This window comes from Perissodus microlepis, chromosome 3 (assembly GCF_051167445.1).
Source record: "Perissodus microlepis isolate ML-2025 ecotype Zambia chromosome 3, ASM5116744v1, whole genome shotgun sequence".
In the NCBI taxonomy this organism is placed as follows: Eukaryota; Metazoa; Chordata; class Actinopteri; order Cichliformes; family Cichlidae; genus Perissodus; species Perissodus microlepis.
In genome coordinates this window covers 42,577,747-42,597,767 of record NC_140463.1, presented here as the reverse complement: position 1 = coordinate 42,597,767, position 20,021 = coordinate 42,577,747, and the positions used below count along the sequence as shown (strand labels likewise).

The 20,021-nt window shown below is 44.1% G+C and overlaps 1 protein-coding gene across 3 annotated transcripts in view; it reads left to right on the top strand.

Moving 5' to 3' along the window:
* The first annotated feature begins 1,600 nt into the window (after positions 1-1,600).
* Positions 1,601-20,021, top strand: part of nlgn2a (neuroligin 2a) — a 241,736-nt gene continuing 223,315 nt past the window's right edge. The window contains exons 1-2 of one of the 3 annotated variants that reach the window (XM_084924534.1): positions 1,601-2,378; positions 2,484-2,579. The gene's annotated coding sequence lies outside the window, so the exon portion shown is untranslated. Of the gene's footprint in view, positions 2,580-20,021 lie in introns of all 3 variants that reach the window. The other 2 variants (XM_084924532.1, XM_084924533.1) reach the window with 2 other exon arrangements.

Sequence of the window (20,021 nt, the reverse complement as noted above, 5' to 3'; positions counted from 1 at the left end):
TAGCAATGTATTCCCTGTAAGTCTCAACGCATTGTTTTCCCTTGTGGGCACCAACTATTTCATTTTAAAGTAGCTCTCTTTTGAAAATCCAGACAATAGAAGAAAAGAATCTGAGGTGGGTGTCTGCAGGGACCCCAGGGGCACATCAAAGGGGCGGTTGACTGGTCAGTTATGCAGAGAGCTGCAGTAATCAAGCACAACCGGCTTTAATGATGTTGGAACACACACATAAACACATGAATTCTGCTCGGGACAGCAGCTCCCACCGGGGCTTAACAACCGCAAAACTGACCTCTAACAAAATAGCATCACGGCTTTAGGAATGATCTGCGTGCAGGCATGGATGGTCCATGCAGGCTCAGGTATCAGGTTTCCCTGGTGGGCCATTACCTCTGATGCCTGGCTAGGGTCTATCAAGTGTAGGACATCAAAATCACGGCTGTACATGCAGACACGCACTTACAGGCCCTCTGCCTCCTCAGATTGGCCTTGGGATGTCAAAAGGGGGGAATGAACATCGACCGGCAGAGACCATTTGTCTCAATAGTGGAAATTTTAGCCCCACAGTGTCCGCTCTCCCCCTTTCCTCCTCCTCTCTCTCTCCGCCTCCTCTCAGGCATTTTTGAGGTGTCTGAAGGTAAAAAGCAAGACGGGTGGACATGATGTTTTGGCTGACTGACAACAGATCAGCTCCCCACATGGGTGGAGAAACAGCCTGTTTCTCTGTGGTTTATGAGGATGTGAATAGTGAACGGATGTAAAGCTGTAAATCTGTCTGGGAGCACAGGCATCAGCTGGCTGTACCTAGGGGTTACCGTTGTTAGACTATACTTTAACTAAAGTGACTGCAAACAGCAGAAGGTGAAGATGGAGCAAAAAAAAAAAAGCAAAGTTTTATTCAGCGAGCTGGGAATTCCTGGCAGGCATCAGCCACCAACTGTGGATACATGGCTCTGCAGTGGAATAGTGACGGAGGCAGATGTTTGGCTGTGTTACGAACCCGGTAATAAGACAGGCATGTGGCTGTGTTGCATCCAGAGGAGCAGGTGCTGCCACCACACTGCCATTACCATCTGCACTGATGAGATCAGGGACCCAGCCGTGCTGGATGTTTGATGATTATTATCCCTTAAAGTAAAATATAAAATAAATAATCATGCAAGCTGGTGAAGTCGGGAGTATCATTTTTATCTCCCGCGATTTCACTGTAAAATTAGTTTATTGTCTCATTTGGCCCTGGCAATGTGATATTCACGCCTCAAATATGTCTCTGCAGTAAGCACTAGCCAGTCTGCCAGTATGAACTGAAGTGGATGGATGAGGAAATGGTGGAGGTTAGGAGAATGGTGAAGGGATAGAGGGAAAGAAAGATGCAGAGTGATGGAGGAGAGGATGTAAAAAAAATGGGATAGTATCCCTTTAATGTCCTCTGACGTCATGCTGATGCAGATCTGCCGGGCTGGGTGCGAGCGGAGGAAAGGAGGAGAGTGATGCCGACAAAAAAAAAAGAAACTCCTCAGCACTATTTTTTTAGTCCCCTTGAAGAGAAGAAGGAACGCCCTTTATACAAGAGGGCGGATTAACACCTATTGTCACTAGCAAGTGAATATGTCAACGAAAGCACGCTGAACGCCACACGCTTTAATAGAAAAAGCGACCATATTGAGGTCAGAGGAAAGCGTTGCCAGGGCGACCGGCTTGCTAGGGAGGACACTGCGGCGCGCGTCACACGCCGGGGACGAGCGTAGCTACCTGCCTGCGTGCGTGCCTTACGAGGGTGCGCACGTGCGCGAGCGCGCGACGGCCAGCCGGAGCGGTCACGGCATCCTCGCAGCAGCAGCAGCGGCAGAGGCAGCATCCTTCTCTTCAAGACTGCTGGAGCACCGCGATTTGTGCGTCCGCCGTTTCTGATACAAGCTAAAGCGAGCCGAGCCGGAAGCTCGGCAGCGTCTTGGCTGTCTTTACTGGGATTTATTTTGGATTTATCGTCGACGTCCTAGGAAAATAAGAAGAAAACACAGTCCGAGAGAGTAAACCTGAGTAGCTGAGACCACTGGTCAACACAGGTGATACTTTCCGGCTGTCAAATCCGCCGAGTCCCCGCAGACACGTCCGGGTTATTTCGGGGTTAATTTGCAGTTTAAAGGCCTCGATAAAAAGAGACATTGGTCCTGTGGCACGCTGGACTGTCAGCAGAGAAATTCATTTCTTGCGGGGACCAACCCGAGCTCGGCTGCTCGTATGGAGAATCCTACTAAACCGAGCTGTTTGTGGTGGGTATTGCAGTAGAGGCAGCTTTATTTTTGGGATTCAGTCTCCACTCTGTCATCGTCTCCAGCCATGAAGTCCCACCTGCCGGCCCGGTTGGACTGAAAGAGGTAGAGCTCTGCCGAGGGGGACCTCCCCCCTCCCCTCCCTCCCCAAAGTATTTGAGCTATTTTCTTTTTATTTGTTTTCATTTTTATCTTTGTTTTTCCCGCGAGCTGGCGGAAGGTTTAAGGAGAAGGACGAAATCTGAAGAAGAGAACAGCAGTGGGAATCTGGCGCCCTACCAGCACCCGTGGATCCCACGTTAACAGGTAGGCTGAGGTTTACATGGTGGATGCTGATTGAGGTTATTCTCACTAAAAATTCTTTGAATTTGATTCATATCTAAAGTGTGTGTCAGCAGCTGAGTGAGAGGATGCATTGCCCCCCCACCCCTAAAAAACATGCCTCGAATGAATTATATGTTGTGTTACTTGCAGTCTTTTTTCCCCAGCATGCTTAAAAAAAAAAAAAAAAAAGTATGTATATTTGCTGTGGACCTGTTGAGAATGAACCACACTTCGTGCAGACGAGCTCCTCCATAATCACACAGAAGATGCATCCGCTGTGCCATTAATGAGGGACCTGCACCCAGAGCTCTTCTGGTGGGATGAGAGAAACAGAGGCTGCCATTCGGTCAGGCTCAGCTTATTCCTGTGCCCCTGGATTACATGCAGCATTTGTAGCATTTTTTAATCAATAGAGCTTCTCTGAGATTGCAGAGAATTGCTCATTGTGCTTTTTTTTTTTTTTTTTTTGGCATTATCTGGAAGATAGAGATGAAGGAGGAAACCATGGGAATTCTCGCAAGCAACTTAAATTGAGCCTGTTTTCATCTGACCTTTATTCTCAAAAGACCCCAGGAAGCGCCTTGGCCATGAGAACATATTCCCCTAAATGCTCCCCTACAAACACGCGCACACACACACACACAGATAAATGCACACAGACACACAGCACGAAGAATGGGGTGCATTTATATGCTGTGGCTGATGTTGTGGGGCATTCGGATCAGCAGGGCCTTCTAGATGATAGAATTCAACAGGGACAAGAAGACCTCTGTTCTTATCTACAGCAGAGAAGGGGAAGGCTCTCCTTGGTTTAGGCAGCTATCCTGCCCTATATAGCAGATAGGGACATCTCCTCTGTGGGGAGAAAGCATTTAAATGGAGGCAGAGGGAAATATGTGGAAATGTGTCCTTGTGCTAAATAGATGTTGTCACATAGGAGTTGTTATTTACCTCGCCGGCAACCGGCTAGAAACTTTGAAGACCCGCCGAGATGTTTAAGGGGGATAAAGGTGGCGTGCTAATGCAGTCTGTTGAGGAATTGCAGACATTTGTGTGAGCGAGCAATACGTACACACAGAGAGAGATAAAAATGAAATAGAGGGAAAGACATTAGTACATCCTAGCTCCATTGTTACAATGCTCTCGGTGCTCATTGCAGCTGAGCACCTGGCATTGCAGAGTGTATAAATGTAAGTATAAATATGTATATGAAGATCAGAATCTTTTACTCTTTAAAAATTGGCATTAGTCGGCCTCTAGATGTTATCGCTGTCATCTCGAGGTTTGCTGGTCGGGTTGAGTCACATATGATCATATTCTGAATGTGTTTGCCAGAGACACATCTGTCCAATGAGGGGACTCATTCTCATGTGGTTTGTAGTCATGCATTTTTGTTTGCTTGGATTTTTCTCTGTGTGAAAACAAACCAAACCACAGGAAGAAGCTACAAGTTAACAAACTCATCAAGCGATTCGGACCACAGTAAACGAACTATAGGTGTCAAAACACCCTAACTGGACAAACTTATTGGATAAAAGCTTGTTAATCTCAAATCCTGAGCCAATGAGCATGTCCAGAATAATCATTCTTTCTGCCTCTTAGAATGACCATAATTAATCAAATGGAAAGTTCTGTTCATTGTTAGCTTTGCAAAGTGGACAAAGGGAAGTGTACTGAGGTCAAAGACAAAAGGAGCCAAGCACTGTTTTGTGGTTGTGTAGGCTTAAACACAACCAGAAAAGTCACACCTTGCCCGCCATTAGAAAGAATACAGGTTGAAGGCACTGTTGGCTTCCCTTTTTAGACCCGGAAGCTGTGTCCGCCTTTGATACTCTCCGGTTGTTTTACCTGTCCATACATGGGCTGTTTCTCAGAACCACAGATTATTGGAAAAGATGGACATGTTAAATAAGACTTTGGAGTATCTGCATAAGAGTTTTTTTCTGAGGAAAAAACCCCAAAAAGGCCAAAGAGTCAAGCGTCAGCTATATCTCACTTCAACAAACAAAACAGTATATCTTCTGAAAATGGCTGGCCAACTTTTGTGCTTCAGGCCTGAGGCTTTGGGAGTAAATGTATCAGAGTTGGCACATATTTCAGTGTCTTTGGCATTTAGCATCTTCTCCAGCTCTGGAATTTGCCAGTAGCAGCAGCTAGACCCAGACCGAGCTGGATGTGAAGCCTTCTCTCCCCTTAAAAACAGAAAAGCATGTAATGGGGCCTGTTAGCCATCTTCATCTTGTGTTGGGATCACCGGTTACCGTAGTTCTGTTTTTGGAAATCTTACAAACATGGGCAGAAGGTCAGCTGTCCATTGGTGTTGCTTTAGTGTAAAATAACTAGGTTAAAATGGTTTAATATGCTGGGTTTTTATGTTTATTTATATTTCATTAAGGTAAAGCAGGAGAGTGCAGCAGGTAGAATGCAGTCAGTGCTCTGCTGTCGATTCAGTTAAGCAGAATTTTGGTTGAAGCATTGTACAGTGTCATTTCACAAATAGATTTTCTTTGACTGACCACAGCCCCACAAGATACGATTGAGTGTTTCTGCCATATACTGTTCATCCATTTGTGGGAACTTGTTATATACTTTTGTTTGCAAGAAATCATAATTTTTTTTTGGTGTTTCTGTGTGTGTGTGTGTGTCCTTATCAAATGTATGCAGAACCCATGAAATCATTGCTCAATGCCAGCCCTCCCGGGCAAGATGCAGCAGAGCCAGAGGCAGATGGGGCTGAAGTGTTCAAAGCATGCCGACGGGTAGATTGATGTCTCCTAGCACGGGTCGCTAAGCAGTCACAACAGATGCAGGGCGGTGTTGTGACAGAGTGCGATGAAATGGGCATCACGATCACACGCTTTCACAGCGCTTTAAAAAGCCCTACCTGTCAGTGTTACTGCGTCTGATTTTGTCCCTCACTGTTTATTTTTTGCTATTGACAAATCAGTGACAGCAGGTTTCCCAGTGGGTTAGGAAGCCTTCTCGCTGTGGAGTAATCGGAGCTGGTGCTAATTTTAGGCTGCAAGATCTTTAGCGTTATGACAGCTGACGCGCTGTCTGGAGAACTGGAGACTCATCTGATGAATGCTGGGGAAATTAAATGTTTGTCTAGCAAAGTTGGAATGAATTAGTAAAGCTGGCTGTACACAGAAGTCCTCAGGGAGGCGCTGTTGTTCATACCTTCCTTCTGTTAGAAGAAGTTTGTATGTGTGTCACTCGTTACTTTGAAGGCGCATGAAGACATTTTTAGGACTACTGGAAGAATTTAAAATCTGCATACATGTGAATTTGCCTTCTACTCTCCAGCTAACTTTAAGCACTGTGACAAACTGGACAATTATTGGATGTATAACAGGGAAATATTAAATAACTGTGGCAGCCTGTTTGCACATATGAAGGATCTAAGACTCAGAGGAGCGTGGAACATAGAGTTAATGGATGTATCACTGAATCTCATTACGCCTTCACGGGACTACGTGGCCTGTAAGCACATTCTAAATTGATGACCAGTCGTTGTGATCTCATCCGGGTTACTGCTAATCACAAGCCGAACCTGTTTTCTCTGTTTTACCGATTGACTGTGACGCTGTTGAAACGGACTAGCTCAACAGTGGATCCGCTCTTTAAACCGGAAAAGCTTGAAGAATTGGAAGAGGCTGATTAAAATGGGAACGTGCCTCTTCTTAGTTCTTGAGGTAGAGTGGCTCCTGTCTGACAAAATTAGCTGATGGATCAAAGTAAGAAATGGAATAAAGGGCGCTTTGCAGCGTCTGAATCGACAAACTGATGGGCATTACAAAATGTTTAATAGTCAGAGTGCGCAGACACTAAAGTGCATTGGTTTCTGTGAAGAGCGGGTGACGCACAGCTAGATTACCTAGCATGGTTTTCTGGATCGCTTGTTAGTTTATTGGACACATGAGCACAGTCCAAACTGGTGTGTTATGTTACTGTACTCAAACATGCTGGCAATATGATCTTGTCCAGCAGGCTTCGACTGCCCTGCCCCTCCCTGTGAGCAAAAGCTCTTCTTATTGGCAGTTCTTTGCAAACTGCAGATGTGAGAGGTTTGTGAGCTGAATGTTTAAATGAGGGCGGGCCCCTCTCAGTGAGGTCACACAGAGCCACTAGTAGAAAAAACAGTCTAAAACTGAGTGTTTGACCAGGCTGAAATCAAGGCTTTTTGGATCAAATGGATTGTAGACATATGGCAGAGGACTAACTAAATAATAATGATAACAATGAGAATCGGTCCACTTTGACACAGGTACAGTACAAGGACAGGGAGGACGCAGGCACCACTGCGTGCGGCAATTAGAAAGAAGTGAATTGTTTACTTGTAATTATTGACAAAAAAAAGTGTAAGTGGACTCTCGCTCGTTGCCGATGTGTTTGTCCAGTAGCCCAGCACTAATAGGACACTGCTCTCTACACATGATATAAGATGAGTTTTGGACTGCTTGCGCTCTCTGATAATGACAGTAGGCTTTTGTATTATCATCTGCACGACTCCTTTAATGCCTCATTTCTCATTGACATATCCATTTATTTTTCTTCGGCATCTATCTGTGGCAGTCATTCATCTGCTTCAGAGGAGTCTGGATGTTTTCTTCTTCTTTTTTTTTTGTAAAGGACTCTGTGTCGTTGCTATGGCAGCATCATTTTGGAAGGCTAAGCCCCTCAAAGATTTCAAACGTGAAGGTCTTCTTCTTCTTTTTTTTTTTTTCCCAGTTCCAGTTGTTTGTAAGAATGCACCAGTACATATTCTTGTATAGGTAATAAATATAATAAATAAATAAATAAATAAGTAAATAAAATAAACAAATGACATCACCATATTGATTGCTGCAATGCCCAAAATGCTGCAGGCTGCATTTTTTCTTTATCCATGATAAAGCCAAATAAACAATGTTCCCTGGTGCTGTGCAGAAGCTTGACACGAAATCATTATGACCAGATATTTTATTCCATTAGAAACTTGCAAGCCTAAGCACCAGCCTGTCTCGTCTTTTCCGGTATATACAGTGAAGTAGGAGGTTCTTTCCCTCACACATTAACACACATGGGGCCTTTGCATTTAAAGGTAAGAGTTTATATTCTAGAGACTGTTCTGTGACGTGTGTAGCTCCATGTTGTGTGCTCAGCCTGCCAGTGTGTCTTGTTTTGTTGCTATTCTCACAGAGTGCTGCTCTCCCACAGTGCCACCACAGAGGCCCGTCTCTCTTCTTTAAAACTGGTGAAAGAGATCTTTGATGGCCGGGGTGCAAGATGGAGATAAGGTTTTAGAGCTGTTATTCGTCTCACTTCTTTTCTTCCTCCCTCTTCCTCTATTTCTTCATATTGCAGCATTTTCTGCTGTTTGTCACTTGTTAATCTCTCACTCACTCTCACACTCACACAAGCTTGCACACTCCTCATTTTTTTTTCTGCCTTGTGCTCGACTTCAAACCCTCGGGCCGTCTATCAACCTGAGGCGTTCAGCACTCATTAAGGTTAGATCAAGGTCGAATGATCCGACACATTTTTGTGGAGGGGGGGGGGTGAGAACCAAAAACTTTGCTCTCCGAGTCTCCTGCCGACAGCAGCAGCAACCTTCACATCACTGCTCCTCCTACCCCCTGCTAGAACCAGGCTGACCACCGGCCAAGATCAATGAACATTTACTCCTCTTATTTCTTTAGAGCGATAAAAGCCAAAGGAAGACACAGAGACGGTGAGAAACCACCCAGAACACCCATCGGCCAGCTATCGGGATAGCTAACATCCCTCTGACGGTTTCACAGAGCAGACTGGCTCCAGCTCAACATTTCCTCTTAAACAGAAAACATGCAGAGGTTTGGAACTCTGTTGAACTGTATTCAACAGAGTACAATCAAGTCCTTAATAGAAAGCATAATACAGTTTTGATGGACTCAACAGCAGCGGGGTCAGCAACGGGTTGGATTAAATGCATCATATATCTGGCACTGCTTCTGTTGACACATGACCAATGTATCTCTCCCTGTCACTGCCACGATGATCTACAAAGGTGTTGAGTCTCCTGGCAGTTGCCCTTGGGATTAAAGAACCACTAGTCTGGGACCAACTCTGTAATTTAAATAAACTTATAGGAAATAGTTTAGTCATATTATAGTACAGGCTGGGTAATAAATGTTTCCAAAGGGCAACATGAGAAACTAGGACTGTTGTGGAGGATCGCACCATGAAGCTTAAAAAGAGATCAAAGTAATATTGAGCAGAATTGGGTTCAACTCACTGGTCAATGAACTGGTTGTAGTGTTTTTCTGTTCTACCTGAGCAGTCAAAGCATTTGACAGCTTCCCAGTTTCTCATGTCGGTGCTTCAGGAAATGAATTGCCCAACCCGTGTATCATTTACAACAGGGGTGAGCAACTCCAGGCCTCAAGGGCCGGTGTCCTGCAGGTTTTAGATATCACCCTGGGTCAACACATCTGAATCAAATGATTACTTCTTTGCCAGGCATCTGGAGAACTTCAAGACATGTTAAGTGCATAATTTAGCCATTTAAATCAGCTGTGTTGGATCAAGGACACATCTAAAACCTGCAGGACACCAACTCTTGAGGCCTGGAGTTGCCCACCCCTGGTTTACAATAACATGAAGGATCATGCTAAATAATTGAGATGACAAAAATATAGTTAAATAAAACACACACACACACACACACACACACACACACACACACACACACACACACACACACATATATAAATTTGAGTGAGATAATATTGACAGTATCTCAATGGCAGGGCTGGCCACGTCCTGGCCAGCACTCTACAGTAAACCCACAGAATTGCAAACAAGGTCCAGGTCAAGGTGCAGGTGGAGGCAGGCGGGCATGCTGCTGTCCCTGCTCTCAGACACATACAGAGCGAGGGAAGGAGGAAGTGTGCTCGGAAAGTCAAGTGACCACAGATGTCGCACTCTGGAAAAAAAAAAAAACCTAAAAGAGTGGAGGAAACATGCTAAAGAGCAAATAGGAGAGCTTTTCAGGAAAGTGGGCTGTGAAGGGACAGACTGCGGAGCCGGGAGAGCAAGGCGGGGAGAGGGATGCCACAACATTACAACAGCACCATCTCTATTTTGCACTTCTAACATCTGCTATATGCTCCCTCTTCCCTGCTGTTCTAGTCACATTAGTATTGGCTGACACACCACCACATATATTAGTATGAGCTGTCAGCCGAAGCCCTAACAACTAGCTTGAGAAGGACCAGTTGAATGGTAATGCTGGCGGAGGAGGCAGCAGCAGCAGCAGTTGTGGCTGTGTTGGCCAACATGCTGAAGTGTTATCGCTGTGGCTGTACTGTATAATGATGTGGGTTGTTATAAAACACACATATTTCCCTCTGGAGCTGGAACAAACACACAAAAAAGGCACAGATCTCAGTCAGTCAAACATAATGAGCCTAGCCAGTTGGCATAGCTGGTGGCTGTCCCGTAGACTGTTACCCATTTGATGTCCATCTGCTGACATAAGTGACGGTGGGTTGCGGTGGTTGTGTTGGAGGCATGGCCAGAGCTGCCAGCTAATGGCAACACTTGAAGATGCAGATATAGCGGTCTCTGCTGTCCTCCTCCCAGAGGTTACCGCTGCTGTTTAGAGAGCTGCCTGCAGGAGTTGTGGATGGACTGTTTACCACACCATAGTCACTAACTTCTATACAGCTCAAACATTTCTCATTGAGGCGTGGAAGTGTGTGGGCATATACAGGATGCCACAACCTCACCTTAAAAACCGAGCCTCCACCCCTCCTCCTCTGAATAAATGGAGCGTTCACTTCAATACACTGCACGCTGTCTAGCCCCCTGTTGACGCATTGTTAGGCTGCTAGGCCTTAGCTGTCCTGATGGCAGATGCTAATGAAAAGAATAAGCCCATTTTAACATTGTGAATTACAATGTCTCTTACTTGACAGCCTCTCGCTACGAGAGTTTGCTGGTTATGAACGAAAGCAGTGGAACGACAGTGATGAATGAGCGGCAGAATGGCAGCGTTACACTTTTGCGCTTTCAGTGATGCAGAGCAGGCGATGATCGTCACTGTTATCGTCACAATCAGCAAAGAAAACCCTCAGGATGAAGAGGGACACACACACACAAACACACGCATCAACACAGACACACACACGGAAACAAAAGGTTTCGCCTTTATGCACACGCTAAGCAAATGCCTCAAAGCCCTCTGCACGCCTTTCTCCTTTGATTTATTTGAACTAAAGGCACTTTTCTTTTTGTTTTGTCCTAATATTTAAGGATGCAGCATGTGTATCCTCCATCCTTCATGGAAAACAATGCATGTTGTTTGAATCATTCATCTGTGGCTCTTCGCATTGTCTCTCAAGGCTGTAGCAGTTCCTCTCTTGACAAATGATAGCAGGAAAAAGAGGCTAAATTCCAGTCTTGTGTGGCTCGCTTTTGGACCAAAAACAACCCCGCGTGAGCAGATTTTCTCCGAACATATTTTCACAGGTAGCAGCTCCCAGCACCAGGAACATAAATGTCACTGTTCTGACTCGTAGCGAACTTTATTGAGTGCACTTATCTGCTACCCTCAGGCTACAGTATCTTGGTAAAAATGACTCATGTTCCCTGCGCTGTGCCCTTGATGTGTCCCTTCTGACTGTCTAGAATTTGAATAAAAGAACTTTGAACTTTCTTTTTCAGGTTTTGGGTGTAACAGATTCACAAATTTAAGAGGTTGATAGTGATCATAATATGAATATAAAATATTAGAAAAGCAAGTATAGGGAGCATGAGCTATAAAGGTAATAGGTACAGTAATGTATAGGCTACATGTAGAGAGTGTAACAACTTAGTGGAAAAAAGATAGGGTCTTGTCATTTTAATTAGGCAGGGTAAGGGAGTGTAACCTTGATCACACACCGGTGCTACTGCCTAATGAGTAGTGAGATTGTTTTGGAGGGATGTTACGACGTATGCCTTTTACACTGTTAAAATGACTAGGGTGGCATTTTTGCTGCAAAGATGGAGACCTGGGAAGATCTCTGTGAGTGCCGACATTAAATAGTCTCTTTCCTTTCGGCTTTAAACTCCAGCGACTTGAAAATTGCAAGGGGTTTAGGAGAAGAGGGCGCTGATTCAGAAGGTTGCAAGTCAGCAGGATTTCCGAGGCCTATTTCTTCACTGTCCCTTCCTCTGTCTTCTTTCGTGGAGAATAAAAACAGTTCAAGGATTCCTCTCACTAGAGGACACGCTTTGCATTCTGGAGGACACAACAGCCACGAGGGTGTGCGTTATGGAAGTATGTGTGTACCTGGCATGCGCATTCCTCCCATTCAGATTGCGTTCATAAATGCCTGAATTGATTTTCCAGATGTGTGTGAAAGTCTGAACCACAGGTTGCGTTGTGACATCTTATTTTGCCAGACTTTGATAAATCTGAAGAGGTGGGCCTGTATTGATTCCAGCAGGTGAGCCGATAGTTCACGATCATCGCTAACATGGAGACATTTCCATCAGAGAGTTATTGGATGGGCCCAGTCGATTGAGTTAAGTACACAAGGGAAATCAAATCCCACTGTGGGCTCATCATCCGCTGGGTGTTCAGCTGGGAAAATCTGCTTGCTTCTTTGTTGTTCCCTGCCTAACCTCCACCCATTTGGCCTTCCGTCACCCTTTCCAGTGGTTACTCAGCTCCTTGGCTGCCCCATTTTCTCCTCTCTCCACTTAATTAACCCATTGATCAGCATGCTCATAAATTAGTCCTTTGGAGAGGCCCTCAAAGAGCACTCTTCCCTTTCTATAACGGCCCTTCACCTCCATTGGCCGCACTGTTACAGAAATGGTCCCTGGTCTCTGCACTAGCTGTGTCAACGTGGGAAGCCAAATGTATTTTTTCAGCAGTCATTCAGCTATTCATAGGTTGAAGGCAGGGCAGCATGGAATGAGGAGTTAAGGCAAGTACAGATTAGTGAGTTTACCGCTCTATTCTTTGTGCTCACATAGCTCAACCTCTCCATGGTGCCCCTCTTGTGTCTGTAAATGTTTCCCCCCTTCCTTAAGTCTCTCTGTCTCTCTTGCTTTCTGTCCAACCTGTTCTCTAGAGCAGGGTGCCAGGCACCTACTTAAAGATTTGCCCAATTAGGGGGTGCTCAGAGGTCAGCCTGGAAGGAAGCCTCTCTACCACTCCCTCCACAACATCCTCTCCATCCTTTTTCTCTTTTTTTCTGTTTACATCTCTTGTACCTCTTGTTCCGGCCTTTAGTCTTTCTTGGAAACGACCTCTTCACTCCTTTTATTACCGTTAACATTCATTATCCACATTTGCTTCACTTCCCCTGCAGTGAAATCCTCTTTTCTGTTAAGTGGGGTATTCATTTGTAAAACAGAGGAAAGAAAGGCAAGCATATGCAATATAATGTTATTTTATTGTTGTTTAAGGTGTTCTGCAGATACACTGATCTATCTGAGAGACCATTTTCACCCAGTCTGATGGAAAACTTAAGTACACACCATAAAATGTGGTTGTGCAGTAGCTTGCAGAATCACCTTTAGCAGCAATAACTTCACTTCCGCTCCTTTTTACAGTGTTGCCTTAGTTCATTGAGGTTTGTGGGGATTCGTTTATGTGAAGCTCTCTTATGGTCATGTTATAATGAGGTTGACTGGGCCATTGCAACACCTTCATTCACGATCCAGTTCCTGTCAGGTTTTAGCCGTCATACAGATGGCCTCACATTTGACTCTAGAATACTTTGGTTTACGGAGCAGGTAATGGAGCACAGGTCCTGTGTGTAAAACAACCCCAAAACATTACCCCTCCACCACCGTGCTTGACAGTTGCTGTGTTTGGTTTTCACCTAACATGACCCTGTGCATTATTGACAAATATCTCCGCTTTGGGCTCATCTGTCCAAAGGACATTGATCCAGAAGTCTTGTGCTTTGTTCAGAGTCAACTTTGCAAACCTAAGCCAACTTCAACACGCTGATATAACTTCTCTGAGCATCGCATGGTCTGAATCTGGAGTAAATTTGTAAGAATGTCCACTTCTGGGAACATTGTAGGATTGAGTTAACTCACACCTAAGCTACAGACTAGAAAACTGCCAAAATGTCTAGTTTTATAGAGGTCCTCACACTTTGCAGCTCCTGGATGCTGCTTATTAATTCCTATAAAAGCGGTAATGATGTACTTAGTTTTTTACAGGACTCCTTTAAATCCGTCAAGTTCTTTGTGAAAAATTACCAATAAGGAAATATGACAGACTCCCTCTCAAATGAGTCAAGTGATATTGTGGTGCTGTTGGATCCCAGTGTCTTGGACTGCCAGTGGTATTTGCTGTTCTGCTCTAACACGTCAAAGCGTCGTGGCACGTTTCTTCCCTGTTGTAGGATCTGGTTTGAAGCCAGCAGAGCGTAAGAAGCAATAGAGTCACCAGCTGCAGTCCACGTCATCTGACTGTGGGACGAAATCTATAGAGAGGCAAATGAATGATCACATGGACTGCTGCAACCTTGATATTGAGCTATTCTCAAGGAAACATGACACAGGAAGGGCCAGGGCTAGCTGATTAGCAGCAATTGAACTTTTCAAGAAAGGAAGGAGGCGATTGTCCCCTCGTAAATCGATCATGGATGGTGGAGATTTCTTGCCCTGTCATTAATATACTAGTCAGCCTGCCCAAGTGCAGTCTGTTTGTGTGTGTGAAGCACTGGATTCCAAAATGATCATTGGAAACCCACTCCCTACACGGCCCTCTGACTTCATTTCTTGTTCCATTTGTTAATTATTACTATATTTTTCTTTTGAAAAGAAGTCCACCTCTTCACCTTCTGGTAAGGCCAGAATGAAGGCTCTTCATTTCTGACCTGGTTGGATAGCAGTGTCATGTTCACGCTCTTGTACCGAGGGCACATGAATTTCCTTAACCTCTCTGATGTCTATAGTCATTTAACCCATGGTGCATTACACCCATTGCCCCTTGTCTAGTTTTCAGCCTCACCTTAAGGGGTATTTAGGAGCGCCCAATGGATCAGAACCAGGAAAATGAGTTAGCTACGGTCCAATTCAGGGTGGGTGAATGCTTTGATTTAAAGACCTGGCTCACTGTTACAATTCATTCATATCCCGAGGTGTCCTGCTAGGCCAGCAGCCAGGCATGGAAATCTTTACTGAACCAAAAGCTATGTGTGCACTTGTGTAAGTCACTTAAATATCGAATGCTTTGGGAAACTGTGGAGGGGATTGCAAATAGAAGCAAAGTATTTTCTATGTAGTGGCAGGAACTTTGTCACACATTAAGCTCTCATGGGGTAGAGCATTCTTTATGTATATTCTTTACCCACCAGCGTTGTAAGCTGGGTTTTCCCCTTGGCTGGGGTGCTTGCAGCTCTACTGGATGATCCATCAGCAGCTTTGGCAGATACCATTTGGGAGGGGAACCTAGTCAGGAATCATTTCTTTTATTGCACAAGAGCAGCAGTGGTAAAAGGGACTGCCTGTAGTGGAATGGGACTTTGTAGTGTTTGTCCTGTGGCACATGCTCACATGTTTGGGCAAAACAAACTAAAAAAAATAAGAAAAGAGTCTCCTGTAATAGTTGTATTTATATCTGTTATACAACCATTTTGTATGCTGTTGTTCCTTCTCACCTTGACATGTGGTGCCTCTTTATGAAAGGGTGGCTTTTACAGTCATAATGAAAACGTACATCCTTTTGTGCCCTTCTGCAAATACAAAAAAAGAGTCAAAGACAGTGAAGATTCAAAGGTACAAAATGCCTCCAGGGCTAAGAGGAGCTGAGCATGCCCAAGGGTGTGATGAATGGTCTTCTTTCTACTCATGCGGTGGCCTGCTGTTGCTAAGGCTTGAGGGAAAAGATTCTGCAGAAGACATTATTGCCATGTATAACTTAGGAGATCAAACTCATGGGCTCATTCGTTTATCCATTTAACCGTCTTTGTGTGTGGTGTCTTATTGATGTAGGACCAAAATGTGTGTGTGTGTGTGTGTGCGTGTGCATGTGGGTGTTTCAGGAAATTGTTATGACAACGAGGCAGAGCAGTGGCTTTTATCACCCGCTGTTAATGGGGAAATGCAGAGAACAGTTGTTCTCCTTGTCGTCCGACGACATCGTCTTGTATATTGAATTACCACTGACTCCTGTGGCTCAGCCTGTCACGCACATACACACATGCGAGGACACACACACACATACACACATGCAGGTTTCATAGCCCTAAGCATATTCCACTATAGCTGTCACCACAGCGCAGGCGTACATATGTTTTGGGGAATAATCTGATATGCCAAGTGCCCTGTCTAGCTCGTGAGTCTCCTCTGTACAACAGTTATAATGCTATTACATGTACTCTTGTCAAAGCCAGACTTCAAGGTCGGTCACGACAGACAGGGATTTAGAGTCTGAGCTGAGAACAAGTTAAACAGTGAGGTTTTACACGTTACAGAAAAGCGATTCCCCAGGGTTTTACAAATCAAGGTCAGCGATTACACTATCGTATAGGGGTGACTCGAGGAAAGAGGCAGGGTGGGCGTAATGTTAAACCCCACCCCATTTATCCCCGAAGTGACAGTCTGCAGAGATTGACATACCTGTCAGCGCCTCAGTCTGCGTGTTCATTTGAGTAATGCTTGATAAGGAATTTTATTGACATTATTTACAAGGTCATTTTTAATGTGTTTGAGTGTATTTGCATTTAAAGTTTCCGTCACCTGTGTGATCTTAATTCCCATGAAAATGCAACATTTTGAACAGCACTGCAGACTTGTGATTACTAGAGTTAGAACACCACATATATGCTTCTCAAAAAAAATGTTACTGCTAGCCTTGGGCACAATTATGATTTCAGAGTATACCAGGAAAGCCTGAAATCAATACCATAAAAATTCCAGTTGCTCCGTTCTCTGAGAAACCACCAAACCATCTCTGGACTTTTAGTTTAGTTTCTTTTGACTTGTTTTGGTTTGTGCCCCCAGCAGTATTCGTTTCATCAGTCTAACTCAGTTTAGGTGTATGTATAGGAATCTCTTAACATCCACCAGATTGCAGCTCAGAGCTGGGGGAAGGGTTAGGGGTTAGGCTCTTCTGATTTAAACAGATTTCTTACATATCTGGCCTGCACAGGGGGATCAGACCAACTGTAAAGCCAAAATTCATGCAAGAGAGATGATTGGAAATAGAGCCCAACCAATTCTAAGACTGATATTAATACTGATTGGTTAATGCTGGTGGTTTTTAAAAATCCCAAATATTCACTGATATATTTTTTCTGTCAGACACTAGGGCTGCCACAAACGATTCACCGATTATTTTTGCGATTAGTCAACTAATCAGATCATGCATCCATTGGACGTAAAACGTACAGCTTATTGCACCAGCAGCATCTGCTCTTATATAACTATCATTAGCTTACAGCTTGAAGTGTTTAAGGTGCTAACTAAAAATAAAGACAAGATGATAGTTTATTAAATTTTAATGAAATTTCCAGATTGTTTCGGTGAAGTTTAATAAACTCCTTGCTATCTAAAATATAACGGGACACCGGAGTATATTCTAGAGCATCTCACACTTCTGATAATCAGCTGTCTGCTTGACGTTTATTCAGCTGTGTAAAAACTAACTTTAATCTCAGCCAAACCGATTTACTCAGGAACAAATAAAATACTGAAAAAAAGCCAAACAATAACATTTTTAAGTTATCTAAGTGACTCATATATGTTTAACCTGAGTAGCGAAAGACGGCGGTGGGTTTGAAAACGATTTGCCGGGAGTCCGGTGTTCTCACGGGCTCTAGTGAGCCTTGCCCCCGGCTAACTATCGAGCTAGTGGGTAACAGACGTCTCCGAAAACGTCGGAGCGCTTTTGAAAATATGTGGTGTCTTGATAAACTGAGCAGATATTTGAGGTTTACACAGCTACATTCTCGCCTGAAAATATGTTAAACTTTTATTTTGTGACCCAGAAAGATTAATAAGAGTAATATTAAAACTAACTAGCTGCCGCCATTGTTGGAAACTGAGCTGGGCTGCGCTATGAATTCTGGGACACAGCTTCTTCTTCTTCTTCGGGGTTTAACGACAGCTGGCATCCTTGTACATGCAGTGCTGCCCTCTTCTGTTTCAGTGTGTTATTACACTCTTAAATCCTACTACTTATTCCTGCGTCTTTTGTGATCTTACAAAGCTTCAAACAACGCGTCGACTATTAAATCAGTCGTCGACGATTTTGATAGTCGACTAATCGTGGAAGACACACAAAACATGAACTTATTTTCCTAGCATTTATTACGGGTTATCATTTATTTATTCTTTTACGTTGTGGCCGACACTGCTTGGACCACCTGGTTGTCGTGTTTGTGCAATCCAATTGCTTGTTGCCAATGGGGAAGTTGCAAAGTGCCCACTAGTGGACACATTATGCAACATCAAAACTCCTGCTTGAGAGGTGTTTATCATGTCTCTTCTTGACTTTTTAGTTTTCACTTATTGGTCGTGAGAAATGACAGATTGCCAAAAATGGTTCACTGATTAGCTGGTGGTCTTTGAGAAGTTATAACAGTTGTAACAGTGTGAAATCCACCCAGCAAGTGTTGGTTAGGCTTTTTTTGAAACTTCCAGCCAGTCTGTAAAAGTAGTAGTGGTGGAAAGGGATGCACACGTTGAATGGTTTACACACTTTAGTGCATAACAACAAAACTGGACAGGACATGCCGTTGAGTACTTTAATTATTATTTTTCCTTCAAAAATGTGATTAATTCATTCAAATTTTTCATATGAACGGCTGCTGAAGCATTAAGTTGGAAGAATATTCTTTGTGAACAACTGGAAAATGTAACTCGTGAAGAAAACTTTACAGAAAGCGTTCTGAGCCTTGACCTTAAAAGCACCCCGTGTGCATATTGAACCACAACTCTGTGAGATTGCTAGATGAGGGTAGAAAGAGTCTATCTCCAGGAAGACCTTTCAGATGTGACCTGCGGAGTGTGATAAATGAAAAGACTTTTTGACACCCGATTCCTTTAGAACCCACCCCTTCTACCTACTGTACCTTAATCCCCATCATTATCCTCAACCTGGAAGCAGTGAAGAGGTGGTAAATTATGACTTGCAGTCAGTCATCTTCATAATGCTCTGTTCAGCTGACGCCAGCCTCACAGCCCCGTCTGCAAGTACCCAGCACGGCGCAGGCAGAAAGGCTTCTTTCTTTGCAGTCTCCCAACTTATCTGAGAATATTCAAAGCGTTATAGCGTTTGATAGCTATTTGCCGCTTTTCTGTAGTTCTGTTTAGTGTGAATTTCATTTGTTAGCTTATCTTCATTTATCCGAAATAGTAGTTTAGATGCCACCTCACTGCTGCCAGTGCACCTTGTTAACCGGAGAAACACTAAATGGGAACTAGCATCCAGTCTACTGCGTTATCTTCAAATGATGCATGATGAGACCAAGTGAAAGGATCCTGGGTGGATAAATGTGAAGTGAAAGGGGTAAAAAAGACCAATAGAATTTGCAGCTGCACAAACCCAGACTGCATAGCTTACAGCTACAAGTACAAACTGCTTTGTGCATAGGCCTGCAGTCATTTCCAGAGTGTTCCCAGTAATTCCACTATCTCGCCACTGTGAGCATTCATAGATTTGGGGTAAATACACAACTGAAACACCTCGACTGTTCCCTAATTGGCCACTTTATAAGTACACTAGGTTGGACCCCTTTTTGCTTTTAGAATTGGTCCATGATCTCTTCTTCCGCCAAATCTCAAAGGTGATCTACTGGATTCAGATCTGTGGACTGAACGGAAATTCGTTTTTGTGTTCAAGAAGCCAGTTTGAGATGATCTGAGCTTGGTGACAAGGAGAGTTGCCCTTCTTTGAAGTGGCCATTAGAAGATTAGTACACTCAGGGCTTAAAGGGATGAACGGCAGCAATGCTCTGGTAGGCTGTGGTGTTTAAATGATGCTCCGTTGGTGATAAAAGGTCCAAAGAATATTGGGGCGACCGTGGCTCAGGGGTTTGGTAAGCGCATCTGTAACCGGAAGGTCGCCAGTTCAATACCCGGGCTCTCTGTCCTGGTCGTTATGTCCTTGGGCAAGACACTTTACCCTACCGCCTACTGGTGTTGGCCAGAGGGGCCGATGGCGCGATATGGCAGTCTCGCCTCTGTCAGTCTGCCCCAGGGCAGCTGTGGCTACAACTGTAGCTTGCCTCCACCAGTGTGTGAATGAATAATGGAATTGTAAAGCGCTTTGGGTGCCTTGAAAAGCGCTATATAAATCCAATCCATTGTTATTATTATAAAGTGTGCCGAGCAAACATCAGCCACACCAAGGCAGGATAGGTCCGTGGTCTCATGTTGTCTATGCCAAATCATGATGCTACTACCCAAATGTCAGAGCACTAATGAAGAATCATCAGACTA